This window comes from Gossypium raimondii, chromosome 6 (assembly GCF_025698545.1).
Source record: "Gossypium raimondii isolate GPD5lz chromosome 6, ASM2569854v1, whole genome shotgun sequence".
Taxonomy (NCBI): Eukaryota; Viridiplantae; Streptophyta; class Magnoliopsida; order Malvales; family Malvaceae; genus Gossypium; species Gossypium raimondii.
The window spans coordinates 15,888,807-15,903,304 of NC_068570.1; the positions used below are offsets into that span (position 1 = coordinate 15,888,807).

Consider the following 14,498-nt stretch of genomic DNA (forward strand, 5'->3'; position numbering starts at 1 on the left):
ATCGGCGCCAGAGACTTGGTGTACCACTTATTCAGTAAAAACATTTGAAATCTTTTGGAAATCAATTATTTTTTTTGAAAGCCCAATTTTTATCAAACCCATAATCCACAGCCGAGTTTTTCAACCTGGCTCTGATACCACTAAATGTAACACCCCAAACCCAGCCTAGATATTATGGCCGAAGCTGACGATGTCCATGGAAAGGGGTTTGAAGACAAGATTGTCGAGTTTAAAGATCGTTACAGTAAGTTAGCTTTTATTTAATTCAAAAAAAACTAGTTGATTTGCTTTAAAACTTGTCACTTAGCGAAAGCTTTTGTAACCAATTAATTTAGGGAAAAATCATTTCTATTTATGAAAAATCTTAGTTTTTAGAAAACAAATCGTGTTTTGTGGAGTTGTAGTTTTTAAAAAAAATCATAAAAAACAGTATAAAGTCCCAAATATAAAGCCAACCAGTCCATAGTCCAGCAAATACATCAAAAACCCCAAATAAGTAATAAATTCTAGGCATTAACAGAAAACAGTCTAAAATTTATTTATGGCCAACATCGAGTCTTCTGTTGTATCGACTCGTCAAGTTTGGGGATTACCTGTACAAATTAAATAGAGAAAGGGTGCGTTTTCACAAACTAAGTGTGTAATCCCTACGGAAAACATGCATATATATGATCAAAAGAATTTAGTTAGATACAGTCTTTGACCTGTGTCCATCACAGAATCAGTTTTAGCCTTAGCCCATTAAGATACAGTCTCAGAAATACATTAGGGCCTTGACCTATACCAGTTGCAAAATACAGATACAGTAAATCAAAATCCTACCCACCAGCCTCTACATACCATCTCCGTCCCACCCTACACACCATATGGGGATTAAATCAACCCACCCATCCCTACATACCATGATGTACCAAAATGCGGCACATAATCAGAAGGTTGCAGCTGAGCTGCCAGATAACAGGCTTAATAGCCTTTCAGACACTTCCTCCAAATAACATCAACCCACCCCGATGCAATGCAACATGCAAAATATGTCATGCCATTATGCAATTAATAGTACATACATTCAGATACCATAATTCATGTGTGGTATAGAAATCAGACAGACAAATCACACATATAAGGGTCTAAATAAAGCTTACCGACCGTACAGTAAGTCCACAGTCGACTTGGGCGACCCATGCAACCTTACTGAACTTTTTAGAAAAATGGGCTCACACGCCCATATGGTGCACTCGGCCCAAATTGGCTTTGGCCATGTGATCCATTTTTAATGTAACCCGTGCTAGTTAATTATTCATATATGTTTTCACTATTTACTTATATGCTCCTTCAAAGTTGTCTACTTGAGTCACTGTTACTAAATTATTTATATCTTTAGCTACAGAATTCTGAATTAAGATTCTCTTAATGTATTTGAAACTAGACTCAAATACATTTTTACCATAAAACTTTTAGAATTTTTGGTTCAGCCAATAAGTACAGTAAAATCATCAAAACTACCCCTATTCTGTTGTCTGACAGCTTCGTCCCTTCTTTGCTAAAAATTAATTATCTCTTAGTATAACATCTGGATGATGTTTCCATTTGTTTCTATTTAAAATAACCCATTAATAATTTAAACATGTAAATTTTAACCCCTAATTATTTTTATCGAATTTTTTATTATTTTCCAACGTCAAAACAAGGGAACCGGAATTCATTCTGACCATGTCTCACAAAGCTTATTATACCTCATTATTTAAAACTCCATTTCTTACACCGTTTCTTCTATGAGAAACTAGACTCAATAAGCTTTAATTCCATGGTTTTTTCATCCTGTAATTCGATTTCCACAATTTATAGTGAATTTTCAAATTTAGCCTACTGCTGCTCTCCAAACAGCAAGTAATTTTAGCTTTTTGTCGAATCCTTTTTTTTCGTTTCGGGTACACATCTAGTTTTGTTTGATGTTAAAATAGTCCCCGAGCACTCCAAAGCCTATAATCAAGATACTCAACATCAATTTAATAGATTTACAAGCGAATTGACAACCAAGAATGAACAAAAACCCAACTTGCCACGAACACTAACCCTGTGTTTAACTATTGTTAAGACGAGAACACTAAATTCCCCAGTCTGAGCCTCCTCCTACTCCCAAATCGCAGAGAAATAATACCATTTCTTGTATAAGGATTCGAGCACAAGACCACTATAATAACACACCATTTAACCACCAAACCAGTAAGCTCATTCTGATGTAATTTACCCAACAATCAAATAAAAGCCTATTGAACAACAGTAATGCCTAATTTATTCAAAATACCAAAATTTTCCCAAGCGAAGGCTCGAACTTGGGACCTCCCAAACACTCTTAGAACATATAACCACTAAAGGTGACAAATATTTGTGTCATATTTTCACAATAACGAAATTCAAAATTTTGGGGCGTTACAACGAACCTTATTTTTTTTTCCATGCCCATTTTTTGGGCCTATATTTTGCCCAAACCCACTCAGTTTTCGGGTAGGCCTTCAGACTTGGACTGATGGTCTGACCCATGATCAAGTCTATTATCATGCGAGGAACTGTGAATTTATGCCTTCTAAGTTTGCAATGGCACCAAAATTTGAAACCGGTGATTTAACCTTGTTTATAATATAGATTTTAATTTTATAAAATATTTTATTTAATTTTATAAAAAATAATATAATATAAAATATTATGTAAAATTGACCAAATTAACATAAAAAAGGACTAAATTCACATTTTATGCATAATACGTAAACTAATAACATGATTTAACGAAAAACAAAAGCACTCTATATGGTCCCATCCCCATATGGCATCTACAATTTTAATCTTCTCTAAATGGAAAGTACAATACAACAAAGAACATAAGGCAAGAAAAGAAAAAAAAAACTGAATTCTTTTCTCTACTTTTGGCAATACCTGGGTTCATGATTCAACAAAAATGCTCGAAAAATGTGAAAATCTTGTGACATTTAATTAGTTTAAATCATCATAAATTCTTATCATAAATGGTTACAATTCTTATTTACATTTATAAACACCATTATATTTTACTCTAAAATCCATAAAAGAAGTTAAAGAAACACGGAGAAAACAAAAATGGGGAGAAGAAAATTAAAAATTCAAAGATTGGAAGACATGAAAGCAAGACAAGCAAAATATTCAAAGCGAAAAAAAGGGATTCTTAAGAAAGCAAAAGAGCTCTCGATATTGTGTGATGTTGAAGTTGTTCTTTTACTCTCTTCACCCTCCGGTAAACCAACCCTTTTTGTTGGTCAAGACCCCAAGTAAATTAGTTCATTCCTTTTTTTATTATTTTTTCTTATCACTATTAGCATTTTTATTTTATTTTACAATTAAAACTATAGTTTCTTTTTTCTTATTTATGTTTGATTTAACTTTTTTAAAGAAAATTTTAAATTTTATTTTTTGAAAAAATTGGTCAAAACAGTGGCTTATATTGCATTCTTCAGAAAGTCTCGAATATGCCATTAAGTAGAGCGAGGAAAGGTAAATAATGTTAATAACATAGTTTTTTCCTTTTCTAAAAAAGAATTCAATAGCTAAAAATTCTTTTTTTTTTTTTTGCCAGGAGGGCCTATACATTGGAGGTATGTCTCGCTACCTAGTCCTAATTTAGGGATTTTTTATTTTACAATTTCATTTCTTTAACAATTAAAATTAATTTTTTTAATGAAGATGTTGAAGAAATTTTATGTAAATTGGGAGTCAGAGTTTGATCCATTAAGCCTGCCCCGTAACAATAATGTTGATACCCTCAAGGTAAATGGGTACCTAAAGCTGAGAACATAACAAAAAAATTTATATTTTTTATTAGTTTTAAATCCTTTTTTTTCTCTAGTTATATGAAGATCAACTACAAGAGTTGAAGGACAAACTTACTAAGAAGAGAAAGATACTGAGGTTGAAATATTCTAGTATTTAAAGATTTTAATTATGTACACAAATGTCACTTGTCGATATTAAGCACATATCACCAAATGAATGGTGGTATAATAGATGATCAAATATTCTAATAATGATTTTGTGATATTCCAATGAAGGGATTGGAAATACCCAGAAAATGTTGAGGACCTAAACCAAATAAAGTTTATGGAGGATCATCTCATTGCATCTCTTAATGGACTCCGAAACAGGAAGGTACCTTCTTTCTTTTTAATTTATATATATTATGATAATAAAGTTTAAAATTTTGGGTCCGAAAAAAAGGTTTAATGCATTAATGTATTAAGCATGAAAGTAAACAGATTGTTTTGTTTTGTTTTGTTTTTTTTTGCGTAGAATCAATTAGCAATGGAACAGCAAAGCAAAGAAAGATATTTAGAGGTTGGTCTTTAAATAAGCATGAAATAATTTACCCATTTTTCAACTATATGTATAAAATCTAACATACAGGGTTTTCTTTATTATGCAGGGGACTGAGAACTTGGAAATTTAAACTATGATTTCCTTACAAAACTTATGATTTTTTATTAATGCAATGTTTTAAAATGATGATAAATGAACTCTAAAAAAGTTATTTTCTTTAGCAAATATGTATCACCTAAACCTATTCTTGGAGAATATGCCTTTGAAGGGACTTTTGAATTTCCTATCTCATCTTTTATTAATAGGCTCCTTTCGCTTTGTTATTATGGTGAGAAATAAATGAGTTTTTTCTTATATACAATGAATGAAAATTTTAACATTATGTCCAAGTTCTTTTATCATCTAGTGGAACCAATAAATCTTTTACAGAATGTAAATAACTTTTTCAATGTTTATGGCAATCCTTCTCAACAATGTCATATTTAGGATAGGAATATGAGTTCTTTTTTTGAAAGTGTAATGTATTTTAACATTGCATCTAACTTAGAGACCTACACATTTCAATTGTGCATTGTGGATCTCAAACTTAGGTATTTAAGAACCAAGGCCTCCACTTTTGTCAACTAAGCCAAGGCCTTATTGACTTCAATCTACTAAAGTTGGTTTCATAAAATCATGATAAAAAAGCAGATGATGTTAGAGGTATAGGTTTAAATTTTACTAGTATGGTTTATGTCCCATGCTTTGAGTTGATTTAACTATTTTTGCCTAAATTATGGAGTTAAAATTTAAATGTTACAATATGCTCCAAATTATGTACTATTTGTATATTTAAAATTTATTCTTTGTACTTTCATTTTCAAGAATTCAGTCCTCTACTTTTCAATTTCACTCCTCTAACATTCTTCTTTTTTAATCCTCATTTGGTAGCCATTTGAGAAAAAATGATATTGTAACAATCCTAAATTTGACAAAGAATTTTAACAAACATTAACAATTCTTAAAATTCAACATTTAATCAAAATAAAGTGTGTAAGAATGTCTTTTATTTTGATCAAATTTTTTTGGCTTTTATTCTCTTATTTAAGCTCTATTTTAGTTTCCCACTTAAGCTCTAATTAACCTAGAGTTGTTGTAGTCATATATGCTACAAATTTCTACATATGAATAGGCCTAAGTTACTCTAACAAAAAATTATTTAGATTGAGAGAATTTTGTTCTTTTTTTTTAACGGTTTTTCTTGTGGGGCATCGGGTTTTTCTTTTAATTCTCTCCATATTTTTTCTCACCTTTATTATAGTGAAATCTCCTTTGGCTCGTGGTTTTTTATCCTCTCTTCAGGAGTTTTTTACATGTAAATTTTGCGTGTTCGGACTTTTTTATTCTTATTTTAATCACTTTGTTACTTACTTAGCCGGGTTTATCCTCTATAAATTGGTATCTGAGCTAGTTCTATTTCTGTAATCAACCCGTTCAGAGATAGAAGTGTCAAGGTTTGATATTAAGAAGTTCAACTGTAACATCCCGATTTAGGGCCTAATTGGAACAGTGGTTTCGGGACCACAAATCCGATGAGGAAAATTTTATTTTTACTATATTTTTATGGCCTAAAATTTCACGGAAATATTTTGTGAAAATTTCGTTCAAAATTTTTGACGTTTGGGCACTCAATTTAGTCAAAAGGACTAAATTGTAAAAAGTGCAAAAGTTGAGTTGTATATCTTAAAGGTATTTAATTGTTATGGAACTATAAATTAGGGGTCATTATATGGTAATTAGACCATTAGTTAGTGATGGACAAAAATGGACATGAGATAAGTGAAATAGGATTTTTTTTAGTAAGGGCATTTTAGTCATTTAGTAAATAAATTGAATTAAAAGGGAAAAATATGTAAAAATTGTGTTCATCATCCTTGCTTGCTGCTAAAACTTGAAGGAAGTCATAGCTAGGGTTTCTTCACTTTCTCAAGCTCATAGTAAGTGATTCCAAGCCTCGTTTTTAATGTTCTTTATGTTTTTGGAATTCCGGTAGCTTAATTTAGCTTATTTTAGCCATAATTTAACCTAGGGTTCATATTTGGAAAAATACCCATAGTTGAAATATGTTTATTTTGATGTTTTATGGTATAATATGAAGCTAGGAATTATGTTATACAACTTTTGCTAGTTGATTTTAAGTGAAAACGAGTATATTGACAAAATCGGCAAAAATACCTAATGTTCATAAGTGTTAGAGTAAGAATTTGATGTTGTCATAGAAGGGAAAAATGTTCAGCATGTTATAAAACATAAGACTAAGAGATGAAGTTTAATTTCCGAGCTTTGGGGCAAAAGTGTAAATATGTAAAAGTTTAGGGGCAAAATTATAATTTTTCCAAAATTGAGTCAATGATTGTTTTGATGAATGTGAGTATTAAATAATCTAAAATTTCTATTATAGATCAAGAAGAACGAAATCTGGAGCTAGACCGGGGAAAGAAAAAGATTGAGGACTAAAGTGTTGATTTGATCACATTTTTGTACCAAGGTAAGTTTACGGTAAATAAATGTAAGATTTTAATAATTATTATTAATGCTGCTATTTTCCAAAAATTATGCATTTATTTCTTAAATTATTTAATGTTGACTTAAGTGTGAGATGACAGAGAATTAGTGATAAAAGCCTCGTTGAAACATTAGGAGTGTATTGGATACAAATGTCATGACATTTGGGTAAAGAGATCTCATGTAAGACCATGTCTGGGACATAGACATGGCATCATTGAGGTTATGAGAGGTCCCATGTAAGACCATGTCTGGGACATGGCGTTGGCACCGAGATGAGAGGTCCCCCGTAAGACCATGTCTGGGACATGGCATGGGCACCGATATGAGAACTCCCATGTAAGACCATATCTGGGGTATGTCATTGGCAGTACAAGAAACATCTCATGTAAGACCATGTTTGGGACATGGCTTTGGCATGTTATTATCAGAAAAGAGACCCAAGTATCCTTATTATTCCAATGTGGCTCAACGGGCTAGAAAACAGATTATGTTCTATGGAAGTTCAAGTAAAAGTATAATTAGCAACTTCAGGTGAGTTATAAGAGTTAAGAATATGTTATGATATCAGTGAAAACCAATATTTCAGCAAGAGAAGAGTAAGTTGTAATCTTAAGCTATCTAAATAGGTAAGTAAATAAACAAGTAAATGTGAGTAAGTAAAGAGGAAATTTAAGAACATGATACTTGCATATCATTATTTGTGTTAAATGTTGTTATTTATTTACTTGTAAACTTACTAAGCTTTATGTTTACTTCTTTTATTTCTTTTTCTTTCATATAGTATTATCAAGCATAGTCGGGATCTTGAAGACGTCGGAGAGCGTTCACACCATCAACCACCACAACTTGGTATTTTAAGACGATAAATGTTTCGAGCTATGGCATGTTTAGGGACTTAGTCATTTCGATTATATATTCTTAAATTATGACCAAAAGATGATATGTAAATATTTGATGATGAATAGTTATTAAAATGGCTAAGTATGAAGGTGTTTGTTGTTATAAATGTCTAGGTGATAAATTATGCATAGAAATCATGAAAAAGTAAAAATTGGTAGTGAATCGGTTTGAGACAAGATAGTGACGTGATTTTGAAAAATCACCAAGGATAGTAGAAAACAATTTAGAGGGTGTATGAGATATATAATTAAAGCTTATTGAGACTATTTTCATAAAAAAATAAAAGTGTAGACAAATGAATTATTTATTCTAAGAAATTTTCATTTTAGTTAGACAAGGTCAAAGTGGTTTTGGAATCCCTTATTCTGACTTTGGAAAATCATTAAAAATTGTAAAAAAATATTTATGAGTATTAATTTATATTTCTAGATTCCTTATTGAGTCTATTTCTTTTAGAAACAAGTGAGAACACCATATGAAGTCTGTACAATGAGATGATTAAATTTTAGTGATGAGAGGTTAGGACAATCGATCAGTGAAACAGGGTAGACTTTAACTAATAAACTGTACTAATTGGCTAAACCAAAAATTATTAAAAATTTATGGTAAAATGGTATATGAGCCTAGTTTCAGGGAAAATTTACGGATCTAAATTTCGAGTTTCGTAGCTCGAGTTTACGCGAGTGGACAGCTTTTTTGTGAATAGTGAAATTAATTTCAAAAGTAAAATTTTATGCCTCGAACTTTTAAGTTAAGTCAAGTATTGCCTCATGCTCAACTCCGGAAACTGTCTTAGGTAAGGGGTGTTACATCAACGGAATTTCAAATTCCGGTTTGTGGCATGTTTGGATGACGACAATATTGGTTCAGAATGGTCTGAAAAAGGTTATTACAAGGAAGAATCCCGCAGATATGGATTAATTAGAATGGGAAGAGCTCGATGAAAAGGCTCTATCCACTATTCAATTATGCCTTACGAATAATGTATTACAAGAGGTTTTCAAGGAGAAAACATCGTCTACGTTATGGAAGAAACTAGAAGCCTTATATATGACAAAATATCTGGCCAACAGGTTAATATTAAAATAACTTCTTTACACGTTCATAATGGCCAAAGGTGAGTCCATCATAACTCATACTAGAAAGTTTGTTACCCTTCTTAATGACTTGAAGGGTCTCGAAGTAAAGATTAGTGACGAAGATCAAGCTATGTTTTTTTATGCTTCTTTCCCTCTTTAAATAAAACTTTTAGGGAAACTCAAATTTATGAGAGAGATCATCTCTCGTTCTAGTTGCAAGAGGCAGACAACAAACCAGAAAGACAAATCAAAACAGGTCTAAAGCAAGGTCCAAATCCAAAAATTGTGAAAAATATTGTGATTATTGTAAAAAGGTGGGCATGTTAAGACAGAATGTTGGAAACTTTAAAAAAAATCAAAAGGGATGCCGAAAATAAGGAGAAAGATAAGCAGAAAGTTGAACTTGTTGATGCTAGTGTAGCCAAGGGCAGAGGTGATAACTTCCTGTTGTTAGAATTAAGTGACCCAAATCCTTATTTAAATAAAATACAGTGGTAAAATAAAATAAAAGTAAAATCCATATAGAATCATACTTCTTTTATTTTATTTTAGAATAAGGTTTTTTAAACCTTATTAAACTCCATCTATTTGATATTCATTAGAATAAGGTGTTTCAATCTTACTACACTCCTATTAGAATATGGTTTTACAAGCCTATAAATAGACATAGTCTACTCCTCTTGTAATCATTCGAATTCGACATAGTGAATTTTCTTCCCTTCTGCCCATGGTTTTTTTCCCAAAAGGGTTTCCACGTAAAAATTTGTGTGTTATTTATTTTTATTTCTCTTTTCTTTGTGATATATTGTCATTACCGACATTCTATTTTTTTTACAAATTGGTATCAGAGCTTCTGGGTTGTTCATCTCAATCATGGTAATGACTTCTTTGAAGTATGAAATTTCACTGTTGAATCACAACACTAGATTCGCATTGTGGCAGATAAAGATACAGGCAGTTTTTGCACAGATAAAGTTAGAGGAAGCCCTGCTAGGGGTAGATAAGATGCCTTCAACATTGACAGAGGAAGAGAAGAAGCGCAAGGATCGAAAGGCGTTAACACAGTTACATCTATATTTGTCTAACGAAATTTTACAGGATGTGATGAAGGAGAAGACGTCGCTGGATTATGGAAGAGGTTGGAACAAATATGTATGTCGAAAACTCTAACTAGCAAGCTACATATAAAACAACGTCTTTATACTCATCGTTTAGAGAAATGTGCGTTTGTGTACGAACACTTAATAGTTTTTAAAGAAAGTCTCTCAAACTTGGAGGTCATGGAGGTTCAGTATGATAAGGAAGATCTAGGGTTGATTCTAGTTTGTTTGTTGCCCCTGTATTATTCAACCTTTAGAGATACGGTTTTATATAGCTGCGAGCCTCTCACAGTTGATAAGGTTTATGATTCTTTAACCTCGTATGATAAGATGAAGCATCTTGTGGTTAAAATTGGCTCTCAGGGAGAAGGTCTCATTGTTCGTGGGAGACAAGATCAGAATGTTGATGATGATCGTGGAAGGACACATGAACAGAATCCTCGCGGTAAATCTAAGGGTGGATTGAAGTCTTCAAACAGAGGTAAAACTTGTAACTTCTGCAAGAAGAAAGGGCACATTAAATCTGAGTGCTATAAGCTACAAAACAAGATCAAAAGGGAGGCTGCAAATCAAAATGGAAAACAACTAGAAAATTCTGGTAAAGCTGATGTTGTAGAAGACTACAGCGATGGTGAACTTCTAGTCACTTCTGTCAACAATTCTAAAGTGAGCGAGGAGTGGATCCTTGATTAAGGCTGCACCGTTCACATGAGTTCCAATTGGGATTGGTTTACAACTTACGAAACAGTGTCTAAAGGTGTTGTTTTGATTGGAAATAATGCTTCATGTAGAATTGCAGGTGTTGGAACAATTAAAGTTAAGATGTTTGATGGAGTTGTCAAAACACTTAGTGACATACGACATGTTCCAGAATTGAAGAGAAATTTAATTTCGTTGAGTACTCTTAATTCGAAAGGGTACAAATACACAACTGAATGTGGGGTTTTGAAGATTTCCAAAGGTTCCCTTGCTGTGATGAAAAGGTAGAGAAAGACTGCCAAGTTATATGTTTTTCAGGGTTCTACTACTACTGGTGATACAGCTGTCGCATCCTCTTCCTTGTCAAATGATGATATTACTAAACTTTGGCATATGCACCTAGGGCATATGAGTGAGAATGACATGGTAGAATTGAGCAAAAGAGAACTTCTTGATGGGCAAGGAATTTGCAAACTAAAGTTCTGTGAGCACTGCGTTTTTGGGAAGCAAAAGGGAGTTCAATTCACCAGAGGAATCCATAACACGAAGGGAACGTTAGAGTATATTCATTCTGATTTGTAGAGGCCATCCAGAGTGCCTTCGAGAGGTGGAGCTAATTATATTCTAACTTTTATTAATGATTTTTCCAAAAAAGTGTGGGCATTCTTACTGAAGCAAAAAAGCGATGTGTTTTCTGCATTTAAGTCTTGGACAACTATGATTGAAAAACAGACGGGAAAACAAATAAAATACCTCTGCATAGACAATGGCTTAGAGTTCTATTCTGATGAGTTTAATAAATTGTGCAAGTTAGAAGGGATCGTGAGACACTTGACAGTTCATCATACTCCATAGCAAAACGGTGTTACAGAACGAATGAATAGAACGATCATAGAGAAGGTTCGATTTATGTTGTCAAATGCCAACTTACCAAAATCATTTTGGGCCGAAGTAACCTCTACTGCATGTTTGTTGATCAACCGATCTCCATTCGTTCCCATTGAGAAAAAGACTCCATAAGAAGTATGGTCTAGTAATCCTGCTGACTATTCTGATTTAAAGATCTTTGGGTGTCCTACGTATGCTTATGTTGATAATGGAAAATTGGAATCGAGATCCATTAAATGTGTTTTTCTTGGTTATAAAGCTGGTGTAAAAGGGTATAAGTTATGATGTCCTGAAAATAGAAAAGTTGTGATTAGCAGAAATATTGTTTTTGATGAAACTGCTATGCTACCTAACTTTTCTCTTAAAGACTCTTCCAATAAAGAAAATCAAAAGCATGTAGAGCATCAGATTAATCCAAAATCTACAACAGAGTTGACTCCTCAAGCCAGTACAAAAATTCAGAATAGAGTTACTTCTTCACCATAATACTCTATCGCCAAAAACAGAACTAGAAGAGAAATTAAACATCCAAAGAAGTATGTCGAGGTTGATCTAGTTAATTATACTTTAAATGTGGCTGAAGATATAGATGCAAACCAAGAGCCATCTCATTATTCTGATGCAGTTAGCTGTGAAGACTCAGAAAAATGGATGTTTACTATGCAAAAGGAGATGGAATCACTCCACAAAAACAAAACATGGGATCTTGTAAAACTTCCTAAAGGTAAAAAGGTTGTTCGTTGTAAATGGGTCTTTGAAAAGAAAAAAAGGACTCCAGGAGTTGAAGAACCCATATATAAAGCAAGGCTTGTTGCAGAAGGTTACAGTCAAATTTCAGGAGTGGACTTCATAGATGTGTTATCCGCAGTTGTGAAGCATAGTTCGATTCAATCTTTGCTTGGTATTGTGGCCATGCATGATTTGGAGCATGAGCAGTTAGATTTAAAAATTGCATTTTTGTATGGAGAACTTGAGAAGGAAATTTACATGCAACAACCAGAGGGTTTATAGTCTCAGAAAAAGAGGATTATGTTTGCTTGCTGAAAAAGTCCCTTTACGGTTTGAAACAGTCACCAAGATAGTGGTACAAGAGGTTTGATTCTTTTATGACTTCTCATTATTTCAAAAGAAGTAGTTTTGACAGTTGTGTTTAATTTAAGAAAAACAATGATGGTTCTTTTGTGTAACTACTCCTTTATGTTGATGACATGTTAATAGCAGCGAAAGATAAATGAGAGATAAGAAATGTTAAAGCCCAACTAAGTGAAGAATTTGAGATGAAAGATTTGGGACCAGCAAATAAGATACTTGGTATGGAGATTCTCAGAGATAGAAAAGCAAGTAAATTGTACCTAAGTCAGAATGGGTAAATTGAGAAAGTTCTTTTCAGATTCAATATGCAGAATGCTAAGCCTATTAGTACTTCTTTAGCAGCCCATTTTAGACTTTCACTGGCTTTGTCTCCACAATCAGATGATGAGATTGAGTACATGTCACATGTTCCATACTCTAGTGCAGTGGGATCTCTCATGTATGCTATGGTTTGTTCATGTCTAGATTTATCATATGCAATCAGTGCAGTTAGCAGATACATGGAAAATTCTGGTAAAGAACATTAGAAAGCAGTTCAGTTGATTTTAAGATACTTAAGAGGTACTACTGATGTTTACTTACAGTTTGGAAGAACCAGAGATGGAGTCATTGGGTATGTTGATGCTGATTTTGCTGGAGACCTTGATAAAAGAAGATCTCTCACAGGTTATGTCTTTACAATCAGAGGTTGTGCAATCAGTTGGAAAGCTACTTCGCAAACTACAGTTGCTTTATCTACCATTGAAGCTGAGTACATGGCGATTACTGAGGCTTGTAAAGAAGCTATTTGGTTGAAGGGACTCTTTAGTTAACTCAATGAAGACCTTCAAATCAATACAGTATTTTGTGACAGTTCGAGTGCCATCTTCCTTACAAAAGATCAAATGTACGTTTCATGAGAGAACCAAACACATTGATGTTCGGTATCATTTTGTTCGTGATATTATTGCTCGTGGTGATATTGTTGTGAGCAAAATTAGTACTCATGAAAATCCTGCAGATATGATGACTAAGTCACTTCCTATAACCAAGTTTGAGCATTGCTTAGACTTGGTTGGTGTTCATTTTTGAAGTTAAACCCTTAAGGGGTTTTATAGAAGAGGTGGAGAACTTGTTCGTTGAGAGTTCGCGATGAAGAACTTGTTCATTAAGAATTCGTGTCAAGGTGGAGATTGTTAGAATTAAGTGACTCAAATCCTTATTTAAATAAAATATAGTGGTAAAATAAAATAAAAGTAAAATCCCTAAAGAATTATACTTCTTTTATTTTATTTTAGAATAAGGTTTTTTAAACCTTATTAAACACCATCTATTTGATATTGATTAGAATAAGGTGTTTTAATCTTACTACACTCCTATTAGAATATGGTTTTACAAGCCTATAAATAGACATAGTCTACTTCTCTTGTAATCATTCGAATTCGACATAGTGAATTTTCTTCTCCTCTGCCCGTGGTTTTTTCCCAAAAGGGTTTCTACGTAAAAATTTGTGTGTTCTTTATTTTTATTTCTCTTTTCTTTGTGATATATTGTCATTACCGACATTCTATTTTTTTACACTTGTTGGTTTCAATGAGCTAAATCTCTCATCTTACTTTCGAATGGATCTTAGATTCAAGGTAAAATATCCAAAATCAAAACAGTACAAATTAAGATGTACGATAGAATTATTCAGACACTTTCAAATGTCAGGTATGTTCTTGATTTAAAAAAAATATATTATCTCATTGGGAATTTTATAATCTAACAGTTGCAAGATAGTCATTGAGTCAAATGGATTAAAAGTTTCTCGTGGGGTTCTTGTTATGATGAAAGGATAGAAAAAGGGCAACCTATACGTTCTGCAAGAGTC

General features: G+C 32.8%; 1 non-coding gene across 1 annotated transcript; it reads left to right on the forward strand.

The window, feature by feature from the left end:
* Positions 1-3,717: 3,717 nt before the first annotated feature.
* On the forward strand, positions 3,718-4,151 carry LOC105771511 (uncharacterized). The gene is made up of 3 exons (XR_008196795.1): positions 3,718-3,795; positions 3,875-3,936; positions 4,077-4,151. It is a non-coding gene; the product is annotated as an uncharacterized LOC105771511 (transcript).
* The last annotated feature ends 10,347 nt before the right edge of the window (positions 4,152-14,498 follow it).